General features: G+C 43.7%; 1 protein-coding gene across 5 annotated transcripts in view; it reads left to right on the plus strand.

Annotated features, from left to right (window-relative positions):
* CTBP1 (C-terminal binding protein 1) overlaps positions 1 to 16899 on the plus strand; it is a 378668-nt gene that overhangs the window by 56769 nt on the left and 305000 nt on the right. For all 5 annotated transcript variants that reach the window (XR_012904426.1, XM_075930923.1, XM_075930921.1 and 2 more), the window contains exon 2: positions 1260 to 1351. The gene's annotated coding sequence lies outside the window, so the exon portion shown is untranslated. The remainder of the gene's footprint in view (positions 1 to 1259; positions 1352 to 16899) is intronic.

A 16899-nucleotide genomic window follows, 5' to 3' on the forward strand; every position in this document is an offset into this window, starting at 1 on the left:
GCCAATCATGGTCTGTGGGTGGGGAAGCCTGGAAGCATCCTGGTCTCGCCCTTTCCATTTTAGGCCCCGCCCCTTCTGGGGCAGCCCTGGGCCAGTTCAAAAATTTTTGAAATGGCCCCCCACCAAAAATTATTGCCCACCCCTGGTTTAAAGTCTAAGTTGGTAGAACCGTTGAGTCTATTGTATGTGAAATGTGTGCCATGTTTTCTCTAATTTTATATATTGTTTTCATATTAAAATGTAAAAGAACTTTTACGTAATTTATAATGATTTAACTTTAAGTATGTGCTCTAAGAACTGATACTTACTTAATGACTGATGGTTTTTTGCATGTTGCTTTGGTTTTGAGATGAGTTATGCTTTTACTAGCTTTGGTTCTCAAAGCCACAGGTATCACCAGTGTTAATTGATTTTAAATTTCAAGAATGGGTTAAATATATTTAGGTGCTGAAAGCATTGGTTGCCAAATGAGATCAATCTCTCTGTTGTCCTCTCAATCTACAACAAACTTTATCTAGTAGGATTTGCCTTATAACTTGGTGGTGATTCTCCTACTTTTTTTCTGTACTTTAAGGTATTATTCCTATATTTGATAGTATCTTAAAGACAAATGTTGTGGCGTTGCATGTGTGACATACAATATTTGGAGGTTGCTTTAGATGTGAATAGCGGATGAACATTTCCTCAGTTTAAGGTGTAAAGAAAACATATTAACCAGATCTCCAACTTGCATTTGGGTTTTCACCTTTTCAGTATAGTGTTTTTTTGGGGCAGGATTTGGTTCAGATCTGTAATCTTTCTAATATTTTACATCCTTCATTGGGCTTTTTCTTTCCACTTGCACTTTCTAAGAACAGCACCTATGTACATTATGACCTGAATCTCTAGTCAGTATGCTGTCCCTGTGTATTTTGCCTGAATAAAAATGACAAGAGTGGGCCTTTAGCGAGCTTGATGCAACTTTTTATTTAGCATTACCTGTAATGTTTTTGTGATAACTTTAAAATACATTTGAAGACTCCTCTTTAATACTCAGTTTTAGATTTAATTTGGTTTTATTGCTCTCTTGTATTTATTTTGTTAGTTGGATACTTTTGATAGTGTTAATTATATAAACCCGTTGGTAATCATATTAAATGATATACTTCATGGTAGCTAGTATCAAGTTTTGCTTTTGCGTGTTTTATGGTATTTTCTTGCATGTAGTTATTTGTTTTTTAAACATTTGGAGTATCATATTACTCTCTTTTCTTTTATAGCATTTATTGAAAGTTGATCTGCTTCATCTAAACCACATAAAGTTACCACGCCACTCTTCTCTCGAAATCACTCCTTTCATCCTTGATCATTGGTGAGTACCAAACATACTTTACCCTGAGATCCATTTAGTTACTTTTTACTGAGCCTGATCTTCCATTGCACTATCCTCCCACTTTATTTTTTCCCCCCATTTTCTTTGTTTAATTATTTTCTTCCTTTTGCACCAAACTTTTCTTTTCTAACGGTAGTCTTGAAATTTTTCCAGCTTAATTAAGATCTTCTGGATGAAAATTTATCTTTCAACTAATTTTTTCTTACATTTGTATTAACAATGTTATTTAGTTTTGAATTTTATATTTTATTATGGAACCTATATGCTGACATAGAACTAGCCTTATTACTGAGGCTTAAAAGATTGGATTTTCAGTAAGGCAAGTGGTATAAATGCATTAGCATCATTTCTGTCTAATCATACTATTAATTAAGAAATAACACTCCTTTTGCAGGGATATAGACAGATAGCTTGTAATTTCTGAAGTGAAGTGGTAGGATGAGTATAATGACCCTTTGAGAAAAGGTTACAAATTGTTTTGTATGGTATGTGTGTATATACAGGCAGTCCCCGGGTTACGCAGATCCGACTTATGTCGGATCCATACTTACGAACGGGGCTTTTCTTGCCCCGGAGGACGCAGGCGGCGGGACAGCGTCCTCTGGGGTGAGAAAAGCTGCTCCGCGTCTCCCTGGTCTGCTGGGGGGCCCCAGCAGACCAAGGAGACGCGGAGCAAAGCCGCGGAGGACCCAGGCTTTGCTCCGCGTCTCCCTGGTATGCTGGGGGCCCCCAGCAGACCAGGGAGACGCGGAGGACCCGGGTGGTGGGACCGCGGCGCGTCTCGGTCCCGCCGCCCGCGTCTCCGTGGTCTGCTGGGGGGGGGCACAGCTAGTGCGCCCCCCCCCCCCCACCAGCAGATTAGGCTTTTCTCGGGGACGCCTGTGGTAGAGCAGCTGGGGCGCTGCCGGTTGTTCCCGCAGCGCTGCTCCTCGGTGCTACTGGACCAACCCGGCAGCACACCAGCTGCTCTGCCCCAGGCATCCCCAAGTTAGCCGCTGCTGAAACTGACCAGCGGCTGACTACAGGAAGCCCGAGGCAGAGTTGCTCTGCCCCGAGCTTCCTGGAATCAGCCGCTGATCAGTTTCAGCAGCAGCTGACTTGGGGACACCTGGGGTAGAGCAGCTGGGGTGCTGCCGGGTTGATCCCTGCAGCGCCGAGGTGCGGTGCTGCGGGGACCTACCTGGCAGCGCCCCAGCTGCTCTGTCCCAGGCGTCCAGATTTAGCTGCTGTTGAAACTGATCAGCAGCTGATTCCAGGAAACCCGGGGCAGAGAAACTCTGCCTCGGGCTTCCTGTAGTCAGCCGCTGGTCAATTTCAGCAGCAGCTGAATCTGGACGCCAGTTCCGATTTACGTACAAATTCAACTTAAGAACAAACCTACAGTCCCTATCTTGTACGTAACCTGGGGACTGTCTGTATAGTGTAATGTATTTACCAACTGCTGAATATATAATACTCAGAATTAAAAAAAACACCACTTCTGACAGACCAGGGTACAGGTGTCCATTATTTTATTGACTTTTGGAAAATACTCTCATACATGTGTAATTATTGGGGCTCATGGATTAAGCACTGAGGTTGTATTTCCTGTTCCCCATAACCCCTTAGGAAGCTTCCCTACACAAAGAACTCATATAATATTTAGTTAGTTTAAATGAAATCCTTTAATGTGTGAAGAGAGAAAATTAAATGTGTGTCAGATTATTCCTTTTTGGAAAATGTACAATGAAGGTACTGTAACAAGGATGAATTGTTGTCTCAGTTCTAGAAAATTAAACATTTAAGTTTAAAATGTAAGTCCTCATTTTAGTTTTAAAATTTCTCATTCCATGTAAAGCAGTATTGTTTGGCAATAATGAAGCTGATTAGCTGATCTTCATCTAATAGTGATCTTAATTATTTAATAACCTTCTGCAACCGTCATGCCAAATGCATATGTAATCCATGCTCACATATGCAACTGAGAGACATGGAACTAAAACCATTATATACATTTCCTTAATAAAACTGCTTTAATGTAACTATAGGAAATTGTTTAGATGAGTGTATTTGTAGGCTAGCTAAAGTAAAGAGTGATTGGCTATTGGAGCCCTTTGCAAAGCCTGTGTGTCTGTTTCCTTTCACAATTACATGTCCCTGAAGAGGTTAACTGTAAATCCACAATGCCTACAAGGTTGAAGCTCCCAAGGGGATGTGCATAAGTTATTTGTGAGTGTGTATTTTGGAGGACCCAGTGCCTAGGGCAGGTGGGCCACCAGATTCCATTTCCATGAAGGAAAACAGACAGCCTATGCCCAGGAAGTGCACTAGAAAGGCCAAGGAAAGAGACAGTGGGGCGAACTATCCAGATGATGTAAAATTTAGAACATTTTGGACAAAGTGGAGGGAACTCAAATCACTGTTGCCTGATTAATATCCAGGTGGGGGAGGAGGGAAAGGGGCTCTAGTAAGGCTGTGACATCTTCTACTATCAAATTGAAGTTCCACATGGAGGTTCTTTCAGACTGTACTTGCTAATCACCCATTAATCTTCTATTTAAGCTATATAGGTGGAGCTTCTTGAGTCTTATTTTAAGGTATGTTTTTCAAACCTGCTAGTCATTCTTGTGGTTCATGTCTGAATCTTCCCCAAGGTAATCACATCCTTTTTTGGGTTGTGAAAACCAGAACGTGACACAATATCTCAGTAGTGGTTGCACCAGTGCTACATATATACACCTTTTCACTATTGCATGATAGTCTCTTGTTTATGCATTTGAGTTCCATATTAGCACGTTTGGCCACAGTACCACACTGGGAGCTCATGTTCAGCTGATTAGTCATTATGACCTCCACAGCTGTTCAATGTCACTAATTCCCCAGTTATTCCCTTCCATCTTGTAAGTATGGCCTACTTTCTTTGTTCCTAGAAGTATGGCCTTACATTTGGACATACTGAAAAATATGTTGTTTGCTTATGCCAATTTACCAAGCAATCCAGAATGCATGAGATATTTATTAGTTACCACACCCCCGTATTTGTGGTACTTGCAAACTTTATCATTAATGATTTAATGTTTTCTTCAGCTCAGTGATAAAAATGTTAAATAGTGTGGGTCCAAGAACCATTTTTGTGGGACCCTACTGGAAACACATCTGCATGGTGATGATTTGCCTTTAAAATTACATTTTATGGCTATCTATTTGTCTGTAAAGTTCTTAGGCCTCATGCAATCCAGGATTTGCTCATATTTTGCACATTTTGGGAGTGGAAGTTTCTTTACTGTGCCAAAGATTATTGCTGTCAATGTGGTTCTGAACCACCAGTATAGTTGATACTTTGAAACTGTGGTGATGGGGAACCTAGAAATACTGGAGACTGTTTCCAGTAGCTTTATTATGGCAGTTCCTGCTAGTATCATCTAGTTAGATTCTGTTCTCAGCTACATCTTTTTAACAGTTACCTACTGGCTTCAGCTATGTAAATAAGGGCCAACTATAGTTTAAGAACTGCTGACATTTCACAGAAAAAGTTTTTAGAAAACTTTTGATTTAGAGCCGAGATCCTGAAACTGTGATTATTAAAGCAGTATCTGGTTGTTTCCACTGAACTGGATGGTAATATCTTGCTGGTTTCTTTTTTTTTGAGCATAGAAAAAAAGAAGATAAACACTGTCAAATCAAGTATAAAAATGTAATAAGAAAAGCAAAAAAAGATTTTGAGGAACAGCTAGCCAAAAACTCAAAAAGAAATAACAAAATATTTTTAAGTACATTAGAAGCAGGAAGCCTGCTTAAAAAACAGTGAGTCCTCTAGATGATCTAGATACAAAAGGAGCAATCAAGGACGATAAAGCTATTGCGGAGAAACTAAATGATTTCTTTGCTTCAGTCTTCACAGCTGAGGACATTAGGGAGATTGTCAAATCTGCACCGTCCTTTGTGGGTGATGAATCTAAGGAGCTGTCCTGGACTGAAGTGTCATTAGAGGAGGTTTTGGAACAAATACAAAAACTTAATGTTAACAAATCACCGGGACCAGATGGCATTCATCCAAAAGTTCTAAAAGAACTCAAATGAGAAATTGCTGAACTATTATCTGTAGTTTGTAACCTATCCTTTAAGTCGGCTTCCATACCTAATGACTGGAAGATAGCCAATATGACGCCAATATTTAAAAAGGGCTCTAGAGGCGATCCTGGCAAATACAGTCTAACTTCAGTACCGGGCAAATTAGTCGAAACCATAGTAAAGAATAAAATTGTCAGGCACATAGACGAACATAAGAAGAACAAAAGTCAACATGGTTTCTGTAAAGGGAAATCATGTCTTACTAATCTATTAGAGTTCTTTGAAGGGGTTAAACATGCAGAAAAGGGGGATCCAGTAGATATACTATACTTAGATTTTCAGAAAGTCTTTGACCAGGTCCCTTACCAAAGGCTCTTGTGTAAATTATATTGTCATGGGATAAGAGGGAAGGTCCTTTCATGGATTGAGAACTGGTTAAAAGACAGGAAACAAAGGGTAGAAATAAATGGTAAATTTTCAGAATGGAGAGGGGTAACTAGTGGTGTCCCCCAAAGGTCAGTCCTGGGACCAATCCTGTTCAACTTATTCATAAATGATCTGGAGAAAGGGGTAAGCAGTGAGGTGGTAAAGTTTGCGGATGATACTAAACTGTTTAAGATAGTCAAGACAGAAGCAGACTGTGAAGAACTCCAAAAAGATCTCACCAAACTGAGTGATTGGGCAACAAAATGGCAAATGAAATTTAATGTGGATAAGTGTAAAGCAATGCATGTTGGAAAAAATAACCCCAACTATACATACAGTATGATGGGGGCTAATTTGGCTACGACAAATCAGGAAAGAGATCTTGGCGTTATCGTGGATAGTTCTCTGAAAACTTCCATACAGTGTACAGCGGTGGTCAAAAAGGCAAATAGGATGTTAGGAATTATTAAAAAAGGGATAGAAAATAAGACCCAGAATATCCTACTGCCCCTGTATAAAACTATGGTATGCTCACATCTTGAATACTGTGTACAGATGTGGTCTCCTCAAAAAAGATATTTTGGCCTTAGAAAGGGTTCAGAAAAGGGCAACTAAAATGATTAGGGGTTTGAAATGGGTCCCATATGAGGAGAGGTTAAAGCGACTGGGGCTTTTCAGTTTAGAAAAGAGGAGACTTAGGGGGGATATGATAGAGGTCTATAAAATCATGAGTGGTGTGGAGATGGTGAATAAAGAAAAGTTATTTATTAGTTCCCATAATAGAAGAACTAGAGGACACCAAATGAAGCTAATGGGAAGCAGGTTTAAAACTAATAAAAGAAAGTTCTTCTTCACACAGTGCGTAGTCAACCTGTGGAACTCCTTGCTAGAGGAGGCTGTGAGGGCTAGGACTATAACAGAGTTTAAAATAAGCTAGATAATTTCATGCAGGTTGGGTCTATAAAAGGCTATTAGCCAGGGGATAGAAATGGTGTCCGTGGCCTCTGTTGGTCAGAGGCTGGAGAAGGATGGTAGGAGACAAATGGCTTGATCATTGTCTTGGGTCCACCCCCTCTGGGGCACCTAGTGCTGGCCACTGTCGGCAGACAGGCTACTGGGCTAGATGGACCTTTGGTCTGACCCAGTATGGCCATTCTGATGTTCTTATGTTCTAAGATAAATAGGAAGAAGAGGAAAAAGGGACAAAATAGTATGATTAACTATTTCAAGAAGGTCAAAACACTTATCACACTAAAAGCAACAAATATATGTATACAAACACTTTCCTAATATAGTTTTTCCAAATAAGCAATTGCTATCTGTCATAGGGATGTCATGCATTGTGAAAAAGAGTGCAGGTATTTAATGTGTTTTTCTTCAAGTGCTGCACAAGATGAGGTGCTTCTGAGCGACAGTGTCTGTTGGGGTTATGTATGTGCCCAGGCTTTACTCTTGTTTCCCATAACTGAGTACATGAAGAATGTGCGGTTCTAACCCACACTCATTTCCTTTCTAATACTTTGCTTGCACAGTGGAACTGTATAGCATCCACATCCTTTTCTCCAAATGAGTTAGGGCAGTGGTTTTCAGCATTTTGAGACTGTCGTCTCTGTGACGGCCTGTGTGGGTGCGAACGCCCCCTCCCGGATGGGGCAAGGGGGTTCAGCGGACCCGCCGCCTAGCAGTTCGAGTGCGATCACCCAGCCGCGAGTCCGGACCGGGGATCAGCGGACTCGTGATTCCGATTCCTCTAGGGCAATCCCGGGGTACCAGTCTGCCCGGGTGCCGCGGCGAGGAGATGGTGCTGCCCCCAGTGACCTGTCCTTAGGCCAGGTCCTCGTCGGGGCAAGCGAAGGGAAAGGGCCTTCGCCCCTTTGGTTATCCACCCCCTGCGGGGGTACGTGGGTTGGGGTTTCGTGGTAGGGAGGGGGACGTGGGGGACCCGGGCCCGCCCTCTCCACCGGGTCCCAGCCCGGGGCCCTAAGTGGGGGGGGGGGAACGATGGAGACGTTCCTCCCACAACAGGTGGGGTCTATCCCCGTAACGCACCTGTCCACGGGCGCCAGAAGGCCCCCGCCCCGGGCTCCTTCCACTCCCCACTACCCTCCGCCTCGTTGGGGGGGGTCCCACAGTCACTTACCCCGCCCAAGGCGTTGGTCTCGTCCTGCGGCCGTTGTGGGGGTTTGGGTTCGCTCCTTCTCCTTCTCCAACGCGAGGGGGGACTCCCCCTGGCAGCTGGGGCGGCGGCGGCAGCTCCTCTGAGTGCCGCCTCTGCTTGCTCCGCCCGGCCGCTTTTCAAGCGGCCTGGGCGAGGACGCCGGGGGCGTCAGTTCCGCCCCCCGGGCGTCCTGGCGCTCCCTGACGTCACGGCCGGGGCGTGCCGTCCCGACACCGGACCTGCGCTGCTCCACTCAAGCAGCGCGCCATTCAGGCTCCCCGCACCTCGGCTGCGGCCGCTCCCGGCCCCTCCTTCCCCGCCGCGGGGCTAGCCGCCCCTCCTCCGGCGGGGTTCCCCCTCGGGTCCACTCTCCCCTGCTCCCGGAGCTGCCTGCCGGCCCGCCCGGCAACCTGAAGGGGGCGCCGCCGGCCCCGGCTCTAGTGCGGACCCGTGGGGGTCCGGCACAGTCTCCCTTTCAGGAGTCTGATTTTGCACTATAGGTTGGACCTCCCTAAATCAGGACTTACTGGTCTGGCAGCATCCATGGTCCAGCAGGGCCATCGGTGTTCCTGGACCAGAGAGTCCTGGGGTTGGGAGTCCAGTGGTAGCAGGCTGGTGTCTGACAGCCCCAGCTCGGGCTGGGAGCCTACAGCAGCACTGATGGGCAACTGCAGCAGTCCCAGCCAGGGCTGGTGTCCTATAGCAGCTCTAGGACTGGCAGCCTGGGCTGCCCAACAGCCCAAGACTGCCAGAGGAGTGGGACTGCCAGCTCATGAGCATTCAGCAGCCTGCAGCTAGCTCATGGGGCATCATATGTTCCCCAGGTTGTTCAGTGCCACTTCTGCTAAGGATCCACTGAATTATGAACATAAGAACGATCATACTGGGTCAGACCAAAGGTATCCTGTCTGCCAAAACCTGATACTCCAGAGGACGGGATCACAACAGGTAATCCTCATGTGATCCCTCTCCTGTCACCCACCTCCAGAGAAACAGAGGGTAGGTATACCATTGCTACCTATCCTGGTTAATAGCTATTGATGGACCTAACCTCCATGAATCTATCTAGCTCTTTTTTGAACCCTGTTCAAGTTCTAGCCTTCATCACATCATTTGTCAAGGAGTTCCACAGGTTGACTGTGCACTGAGTGGAAAAAAAACTTCCTTTTGTTTGTTTTAAACTTGCTGCCAATTATGGTCCCAGCGCCATCATGTACTGGACTTTGGGGATGTTGTACCCAAGACAGGCCCTTCCAAAATTCACTAAAAAGGCATCTGCATCATCTCCTACTTTGTACACTGGGTATTTCTTGGATTGGGGAGCATTAGTTGGAGATGGGTGATTAGCTGGTGATTCTAGCTTTCTCCAGTTTAACTTCTAACTGCTTCATGTCTGCTTCCAAGTGCTTCATCTTTAGGAAGAACTGCATCTCATCCTTAGTTAGAAGTTTGCCTTCCTTGGAGACATCATCCCATCTGCTGCACATACAGGGTAGCACTTCCAGTTAGTGAAGCACTCAAATCCGCTGCCCTAATGAGCATCACTGAGGAAACAAATTCTTTGTGCACAAGGTGCGCGCACGCGCACACACACACACTTACAATGGAATAGACATATGCAACACATCTCAAAGAACAACAGCTACAGAGAGGTCAGTAATTGTCCCCCACTTTGCCCCAGCAAAGGGATATTCTGATACTCTTTTTCATTTAGATTATTTAAAAATAATTTTTCAAAATATCACTTGCTATGTACAGACTGAAATGTGGGCAAGTGACTTTCATTCTGTAAATTTGAATGTCACATTGCACATTCAACTAAATAGATATGATGTGCTTATTTGAATATGCAATCAATCATTCTTTTACAAACCAAGCAAATTACGTATAGAAAGTAACTTAAATTAAAAATGTGTTATGTTTGTGGTCTTTTACCTATAAAGATATTAAATTCACAAAAGCTGCCATATTATCTACTATATATATTTTGTGAGTATCAAAACCAAAATATTACATAGATACATGTAAGGGGTCCATTCTCCAGTTGTATAGGAGTCATTTACTTAAATTTCTTAAAATGAATATGTGTTTTATTGTAACTTAGGCAATGGTGATATAGATATCAAATATATTCTATGTACTATGAATATTTAAATATCTTTTCTGCTGTTTACGGGTTCATCTGATCATAATTCTTTTGCTAAATTTGATGCCAGAATGTTGTGTGGGTAACTTTACAATTAGTTGCTGCAGAGGTTATTTTGAAGTCACAAACTGTGCATTGTAATTTCAGATTTGGAATAAACAACAGGAATGACATGTATAGAATAAATACAGGGCTTTCTTTCATGCAAGTGTTATTTTTTAAAGCTGTCCTCTCATTCACCTGAAATTATAAATATACAGGATCTTTTCCAATAGACATTTTCAGTGAGGCATCAGTCTCTCTTTAAGGTCCTGTAACTATATTTTCATTGTTAACCCTCATTTTCAGTCATAAACATTATTGCTAACTTCTTCTAAATGTGGAAGTTACCCTTAATATTACTTTACCAAGTTCATGGTATTTAGTGTTAACATAATCAATCAGAACATTTCAATTAGAGCTTGATTAAATGCCCTTTTCCCCTATAAGCTGAAAAGGGGTTACCTCTTGTCACTTAATGAGATATGAGTCCAAAAACAGGCTGCCTGAAATCTCGAAAAATCCTTCCTCTGGTGACAAGAGGAGGAAGAGAGACAAGCTGCTGCAGATCTAGTGGAAACAGGGGGAAAGCCTTCTCCAGGGAGGGAGCCCAACAGAGGACAGTACCAAAACTGGCTGCCTGTTCAGGGAAAGGACTGCCGCACTCAAGCTAATAACAAGGCCACCCTTGTCCCCCCACAAAGGAGGGGATTTGTGGTATTATTTATTGATTTCATGTTGTGAATTTGTTTCTTTTTTTTGGCGGAGGAGTACTCCTTGGGCCCACCCTGTGGCCTGCCTGGAAAATATTGAGAAATAAACCCCAAGTGGGGAAAATGAACACTGTCTGGAATGGGGCTGATTTATCCCCCATCACCAGGGGAGGAAGCAGAGAGACCGGTGAGATAGAGGAGACTCTCTCTAGATTAATCGCATGGCTTACCTCTGATATTATAAGGGGTCTCAGCTTTCCTGCAATTATAGTCTATGTGGATGCTTTTCCTACTGTGCCCATTTTGAAAAATTCATTTAATTCACCAGTGGACAAACTGGGGGTGCGCCCCACAAGCCACCTCCCTAAGAGGGGTGAGGAGGCAGTGCCACCCAGTCCTACTCTGCCCCCAGCTGCTCTGACTTCAGCCCAGGCTCCTCTGCTGTACCATCTAGGGTTGCCAGGTGTGCGGTTTTGAAACAGGCAGTCAGGTATTTGAGCTTTCTGTCTGGGAAACAAATTGAGAAAATACCGGACATATAAATCTGTGTGTGCCCAGGACAGTCCTGCTCCCTGCCAGCCAGTTTCTTCCCCTCTCCCACTTCTCCCTATGACAATCCCCTTACTCGGATCCGCAGTTACGAACGGGGCTTTTCTCGCCCCAGAGGACGGGAGCGGCGGGATGCCCAAATGCGCCACGGTCCACCGCCCCCGTCCTCCGGGGCGAGAAAAGCTGTTCCCCGTCTCCCTGGTCTGCAGGGAGACGGGGAGCAAAGCCTTGGAGCACGCCCGCAGCGGGACAGCCCGGGCGCGCTTGAGCTGTCCCCCTGCGGGCGTGCTCCGCGGCTTTGCTCCCCGTCTTCCAACCAGCAGACCAGGGAGATGGGGAGCAAAGCCTCGGAGCACGCCCGCAGCGCTTGGGCTGTTCAGCTGCGGGCGTGCTCCGCGGCTTTGCTCCCCGTCTCCCTGGTCGGCAGACCAGGGAGACGGAGCAAAGCCGTGGAGGACTTGGGCAGTCCCGCCACCCCCGTCTCCGTGGTCTGCTGGGGGAGGGGGTGCAGCTAGTGCCCCCCCCCCAGCAGACCAGGCTTTTTTTGCCTACCCCTGGGGTAGAGCAGCTGGGGGCTGCCGGGTTGGTCCCACAGCGCCTCTCCGGACCAACCCGGCAGCACCCCAGCTGCTCTGCCCCAGGCGTCCTGATTCAGCTGCTGCTGGTCAGTTTCAGCAGCGGCTGAGTCAGGACGCCTGGGGCAGGCTGCTGGGGTGCTGCTGGGTTGCTCCAGTAGCGCCGAGGAGCCGCGCTACTGGAGCAACCCAGCAGCACCCCAGCTGCTCTGCCCCAGGCGTCCCCAGGTCAGCCTGCTGAAACTGACCAGCGGCTGACTACAGGAAGCCCGAGGCAGAGTTGCTCTGCCCCAGGCTTCCTGGAATCAGCCGCTGATCAGTTTCAGCAGCAGCTGACTTGGGGACGCCTGGGTTTCTTAAGTTGAATCTGTATGTAAATCAGAACTGGCGTCCAGATTCAGCCGCGGTTGAAACTGATCAGTTTCAGCAGCGGCTGATGCCAGTTCCGACTTCCATACAGATTCAACTTAAGAACAAACCTACAGTCCCTATCTTGTACGTAACCCGGGGACTGCCTGTACTGTATTGTTAAGGGTTGGAGATGGGGGGGAATAGGAAAAATTTAAACACTACTGAAGTAAGGCTCTTGCTTATCTCAAACTCCATAATTGTGCCTTTGTTTTAATTTTACTTTTTATTATCCAATAGAAATGGAGGAACATTTTCTCCATTTAATTCTTCATTCATTTTTGTCTTTTTAGTCTGATATGATGTATTGCATAATATGTTGACACATTTCCCTAACTTGACAATATGCATTCATAAATTTAAGTCTTAGTTTGAATTTGCATACTTGAGTAAAAAGCTTAAAAATTGTTCTTGACAGCATTTCTTTAAGCCAAAATCTCAATTTTTATACAAGAAAGCTCATTAAAAGAATAGTTTGGAAAAAAAACTGGCTCACAGAAAGGAAACATGAAACTAGATGGTGCTACTTCAGTACAGATTCTGGAACAGCCTAATTAACACTTTTTGCTTTTTGGTTGGTGACAGTTTGGTCAGTGTTGAGAGTATGCTGGAACAATAGTATATGTGCTTGCATAAAGCAAATGGTTTAATAATGTCAGATTCAAGTCATGTTTCTTCATTTAAATAATATAAATTATAAATAGAGGATAACATTTTCAAAAGTGCCTAAGTTTAATTGACTTTCTGTGAGATTGAAGCTCAGGTGCCCAATTAGCTTTTGAAAATGGTGTTTAGGTTTTATGTTTAGGTATTTAAAAAATACTCAGAGTTTTAAAATGTATATTAAGATTTTTTTTTTAGATTTAGACATATCTATCATTTATTTGTAATACATTTTTTCTTCCTACTTGTTTTCAGTGATGTACCCTGTTGTTTCTAGGAAGTTGTAACTGATTTTCTATTCAACACTCTATTGAACTATTTAAATGGCACTCATGATTTTCCAAGAACTGTTATGTGGCATATTCATTCTTAGTACTATTCACAGAAAATATGTGGGAAGGGACCTAAAGGGAGAAGACTGATCAGTTTTCTCTCTCGTGTTTTTTTGTCATAATTCAGGGCAGTGAGATTTTGCTAACTTTTGTGCCACTGCTCTCCTGTCTGTCAAATGGCTGCCTCCAGACTTTTCTTTTAAAGTAGGAAAGTGGTTTTCTGCAAAGAGTGACTTTGCACAAAGTAAATACAGCTTGGGACTCAATTACCATTTCTGCCTGTTCCTCACAAGTTTCCAAGAGAATGATGCTCATCCCTGCGGCTCTACCCTGATTCCTCTCCAGATGCAGATGTGGGGTCCCACAGATTTTGGGAGAAGGATAATCTCAAGAATGCAGCTGGCCAGCCTTCCTCCTGAGTAAGCTGAAGGATGACAGTGTACAGAACATGTCCTTTATTTACAGATCTGGAGGAATTATCAGTTCTGATTTAAAAAACGCTGGTAATAGGGTTAGAAATGGCCTCTTGGATCATCTGGTACATCATCCTTCGTTAGAGTTGCAATATTCTGTACTAAACCGTGATATATGTCTATCCAGTCTACTTTTGTGTCCCCTAATGATGTTGCTTTATTTCCTTTAGCAAACCAGTATATTGTTCATGTGACTTTACTAATAAAATTATTCCCTTGATGTACTAACCTAATTTCTTCTCTCTAGATTGAAGACCAAGGTTTTGCAGAAGTGACAAATGATTTTATTGGAGCCTCCTTATTTGGGTACCCAATTTAAGATCTGTCAATGGGGCTTGATTTTCAGAAAGTGCTGAGCACATCCATTTTCTGATTATCAGGCTCCTTTAAGTTGTCACATTGATGATCAAAATGATCAGTCATCATTTTGGACATCATTGACAAAGTGCTGCTGTGTTAACCATTGTAAATAATGCCTTTCAGTTTCTGTGTTATGTTTGAAGCATGTGGATGTGGTTATTTTATCCTCATCATTTTTCCTCTGAACTTACATATTAAACTCCCTTCATGTCTCTCCAGATGTCATACCTTACAGCCCTTTATCTTTGTTGCCAGTAGTTGACAGCCATCTAATTTATCATTGTTTCATTTTTTAGTCTATACCTAATACTGTTCCTTGTGTGAAAATCCGACTCAAGTGCTTGTGAATTTTGTGAACAGATCAATGTTAGGATTAGGGGAATAGTTATTTCTAGTTGTATGCCAGTACCTCCATCTTTTCTCCCAATTGAATTTTACCAATTACTGTATGGAGGGATATTATTATCTTTCTTTCCATATAGAGGTTTCTGGTCTATGTCTTCCAGTTATGCTGTTTGGATGGGAGGTGGTGGCTCCCACCCCTTGTCAGAACATCTTAATACAAGCTTAACTGTCATAGCAGATCTTTCACTGCATTATTCCTTTATCCAATAATATATCCTATTTCCTGGTATTATTAGTCCTTATGTGCATTTATCTAAATTCATTTTTGTCTAATTAGCAGTTTCTTGATCCTTTAAACTATATGGATAATTTAGGGTATTTCACTGTCCTTTACAGTGGCACAGTCTGTTAATTAGATTAATATACAATGTACATCTTCCTGAAGTTTGGGAATAAGTAGTACTAGTAATCATGACTGGACAAGGGCAATATAGGGGCCTAAATATATCCCAAAGTGGGTCCCCTCATGGCTCTGTCACTACACAGTAGCTCATTTCTCACACAGTGGGTCCACCCCTGTTTGTGATGATAGTTCATGTGGGTGACCCTTGCCACTGTCTTCTGAGTTTTAGGGGAAAATTACAATTGCTCTTTGGGCAGAATGGGCCTGTATCTTCCCTGCACCACTGCTCTCTGTCTTCGGGAAAACTGGGGTCTGTCTCACCGTCACATAAATGGCAAGACTGTTTTCACTTACCCAGTTATGACCAGGCTTCAGAAAAGTCTTGATAGATTATTTCTGACTGTCATTATAGGATTGTCTGCTCTTCTGGCCCCATCTTTTGAGCCTCTAACATTGTGCTCATTTCTATACTAGTCAGAAAAAGGTAGCCTTCTTACTGGGCATCAACTGCTCCAGGAGGGTGAGGGAGTTGAATGCATTAGTCACAGCTCCACTGTACACAATTTTCTACAAGGAGAAGGTTCAGTGGGGACCACACCCCACATTCCTCTCAAAGATGGTTTCTGATTTCCACCTGAATCAGTCTGTCTATCACTTTTCTTCCCAAACCTGCATCTGCACAAGCAGAGGATCCATACCTTAGACATTCCTCAAGCATTAGCTTTTTATATGAATAAAAGCAAGCCTTTTTTGGGGTGGATTCTGAGCTCTTTGTTTCTTATGTAGAATCATAGGATACTAGAACTGGAAAGGATCTCAGGAGGTCATCAAGTCCAGTCCCCTGCCCTCACGGCAGGACCAAGCACAGTCTAGATCATCCCTGATAGATGTCTATCCAACCTGCTCTCAAATACCTCCAGTGATGGAGTTTCCACAGCCTTCCTAGGCAATTTATTCCAGTGTTTAACCACCCTGACAGTTAGTAAGTTTTCCCTAATGTCCAACCTAAACCTCCCTTGCTGCAATTTAATCCCATTGCTTTTTGTTGTATTATCAAAAGTCAAGGAGAACAGAAGAACATAAGAATGGCCATACTGGGTCAGACCAATGGTTCATCTAGCCCAGTATCCTGTCTGCCGACAGTGGCCATATCCCTCCCTTTGGGGCATCAGGTTCACAACAGGTAATCCTCACATGATCCCTCCTCTGTCACCCACCCTCAGAGAAACACAGGCTAGGGACACCATTCCTACCCATCCTGGCTATTAGCCATTGATGGACCTAGACTCCATGAATCTATCTAGCTCTTTTTGAACCCCATCAAAGTCCTAGCCTTCACCGCATTCTCTGCCAAAGAGTTCCACGGGCTGACTGTGTGGTGAGTGAAGAAAAACTTCCTTTTGTTTGCTTAAAACCTGCTGCCTATTAATTTCATTTGGTGACCCCTCATTCTTATATTATGGGAATAAGTAAATAACTTTTTCTTATTCACATTTTCCATATCAGCCATGATTTTATAGAGAACAATTTTTCTCCCTCTTCCTTGTAACATCTTTTTTTGATACCTGAAAACTGGACACAGTACTCCAACTGAGGCCCAATTAGAGTAGAGCAGAAGAATGACTTCTTGTGTCTTGCTCACAACACTCCTCTTAATGCATCCCAGAATCATGCTTGCTTTTTTTGCAACAGTGTCATGCTGTTGACTCAGATTTAGCTTGTGGTTCATTATGAATGTGTGTGATCACAGTGCAGAGGCTCCCAAAATGAATCACCATCTGCACTGCAATTTATTACACTGCCAAATACAGCTCCTGACAAACTTTCAGCACACGTGACCAGAGCACATGGAACAACAGCAGCATTTGTGGCACGTGTCCCAGTTAT

This window comes from Pelodiscus sinensis, chromosome 5 (assembly GCF_049634645.1).
Source record: "Pelodiscus sinensis isolate JC-2024 chromosome 5, ASM4963464v1, whole genome shotgun sequence".
Taxonomy (NCBI): Eukaryota; Metazoa; Chordata; order Testudines; family Trionychidae; genus Pelodiscus; species Pelodiscus sinensis.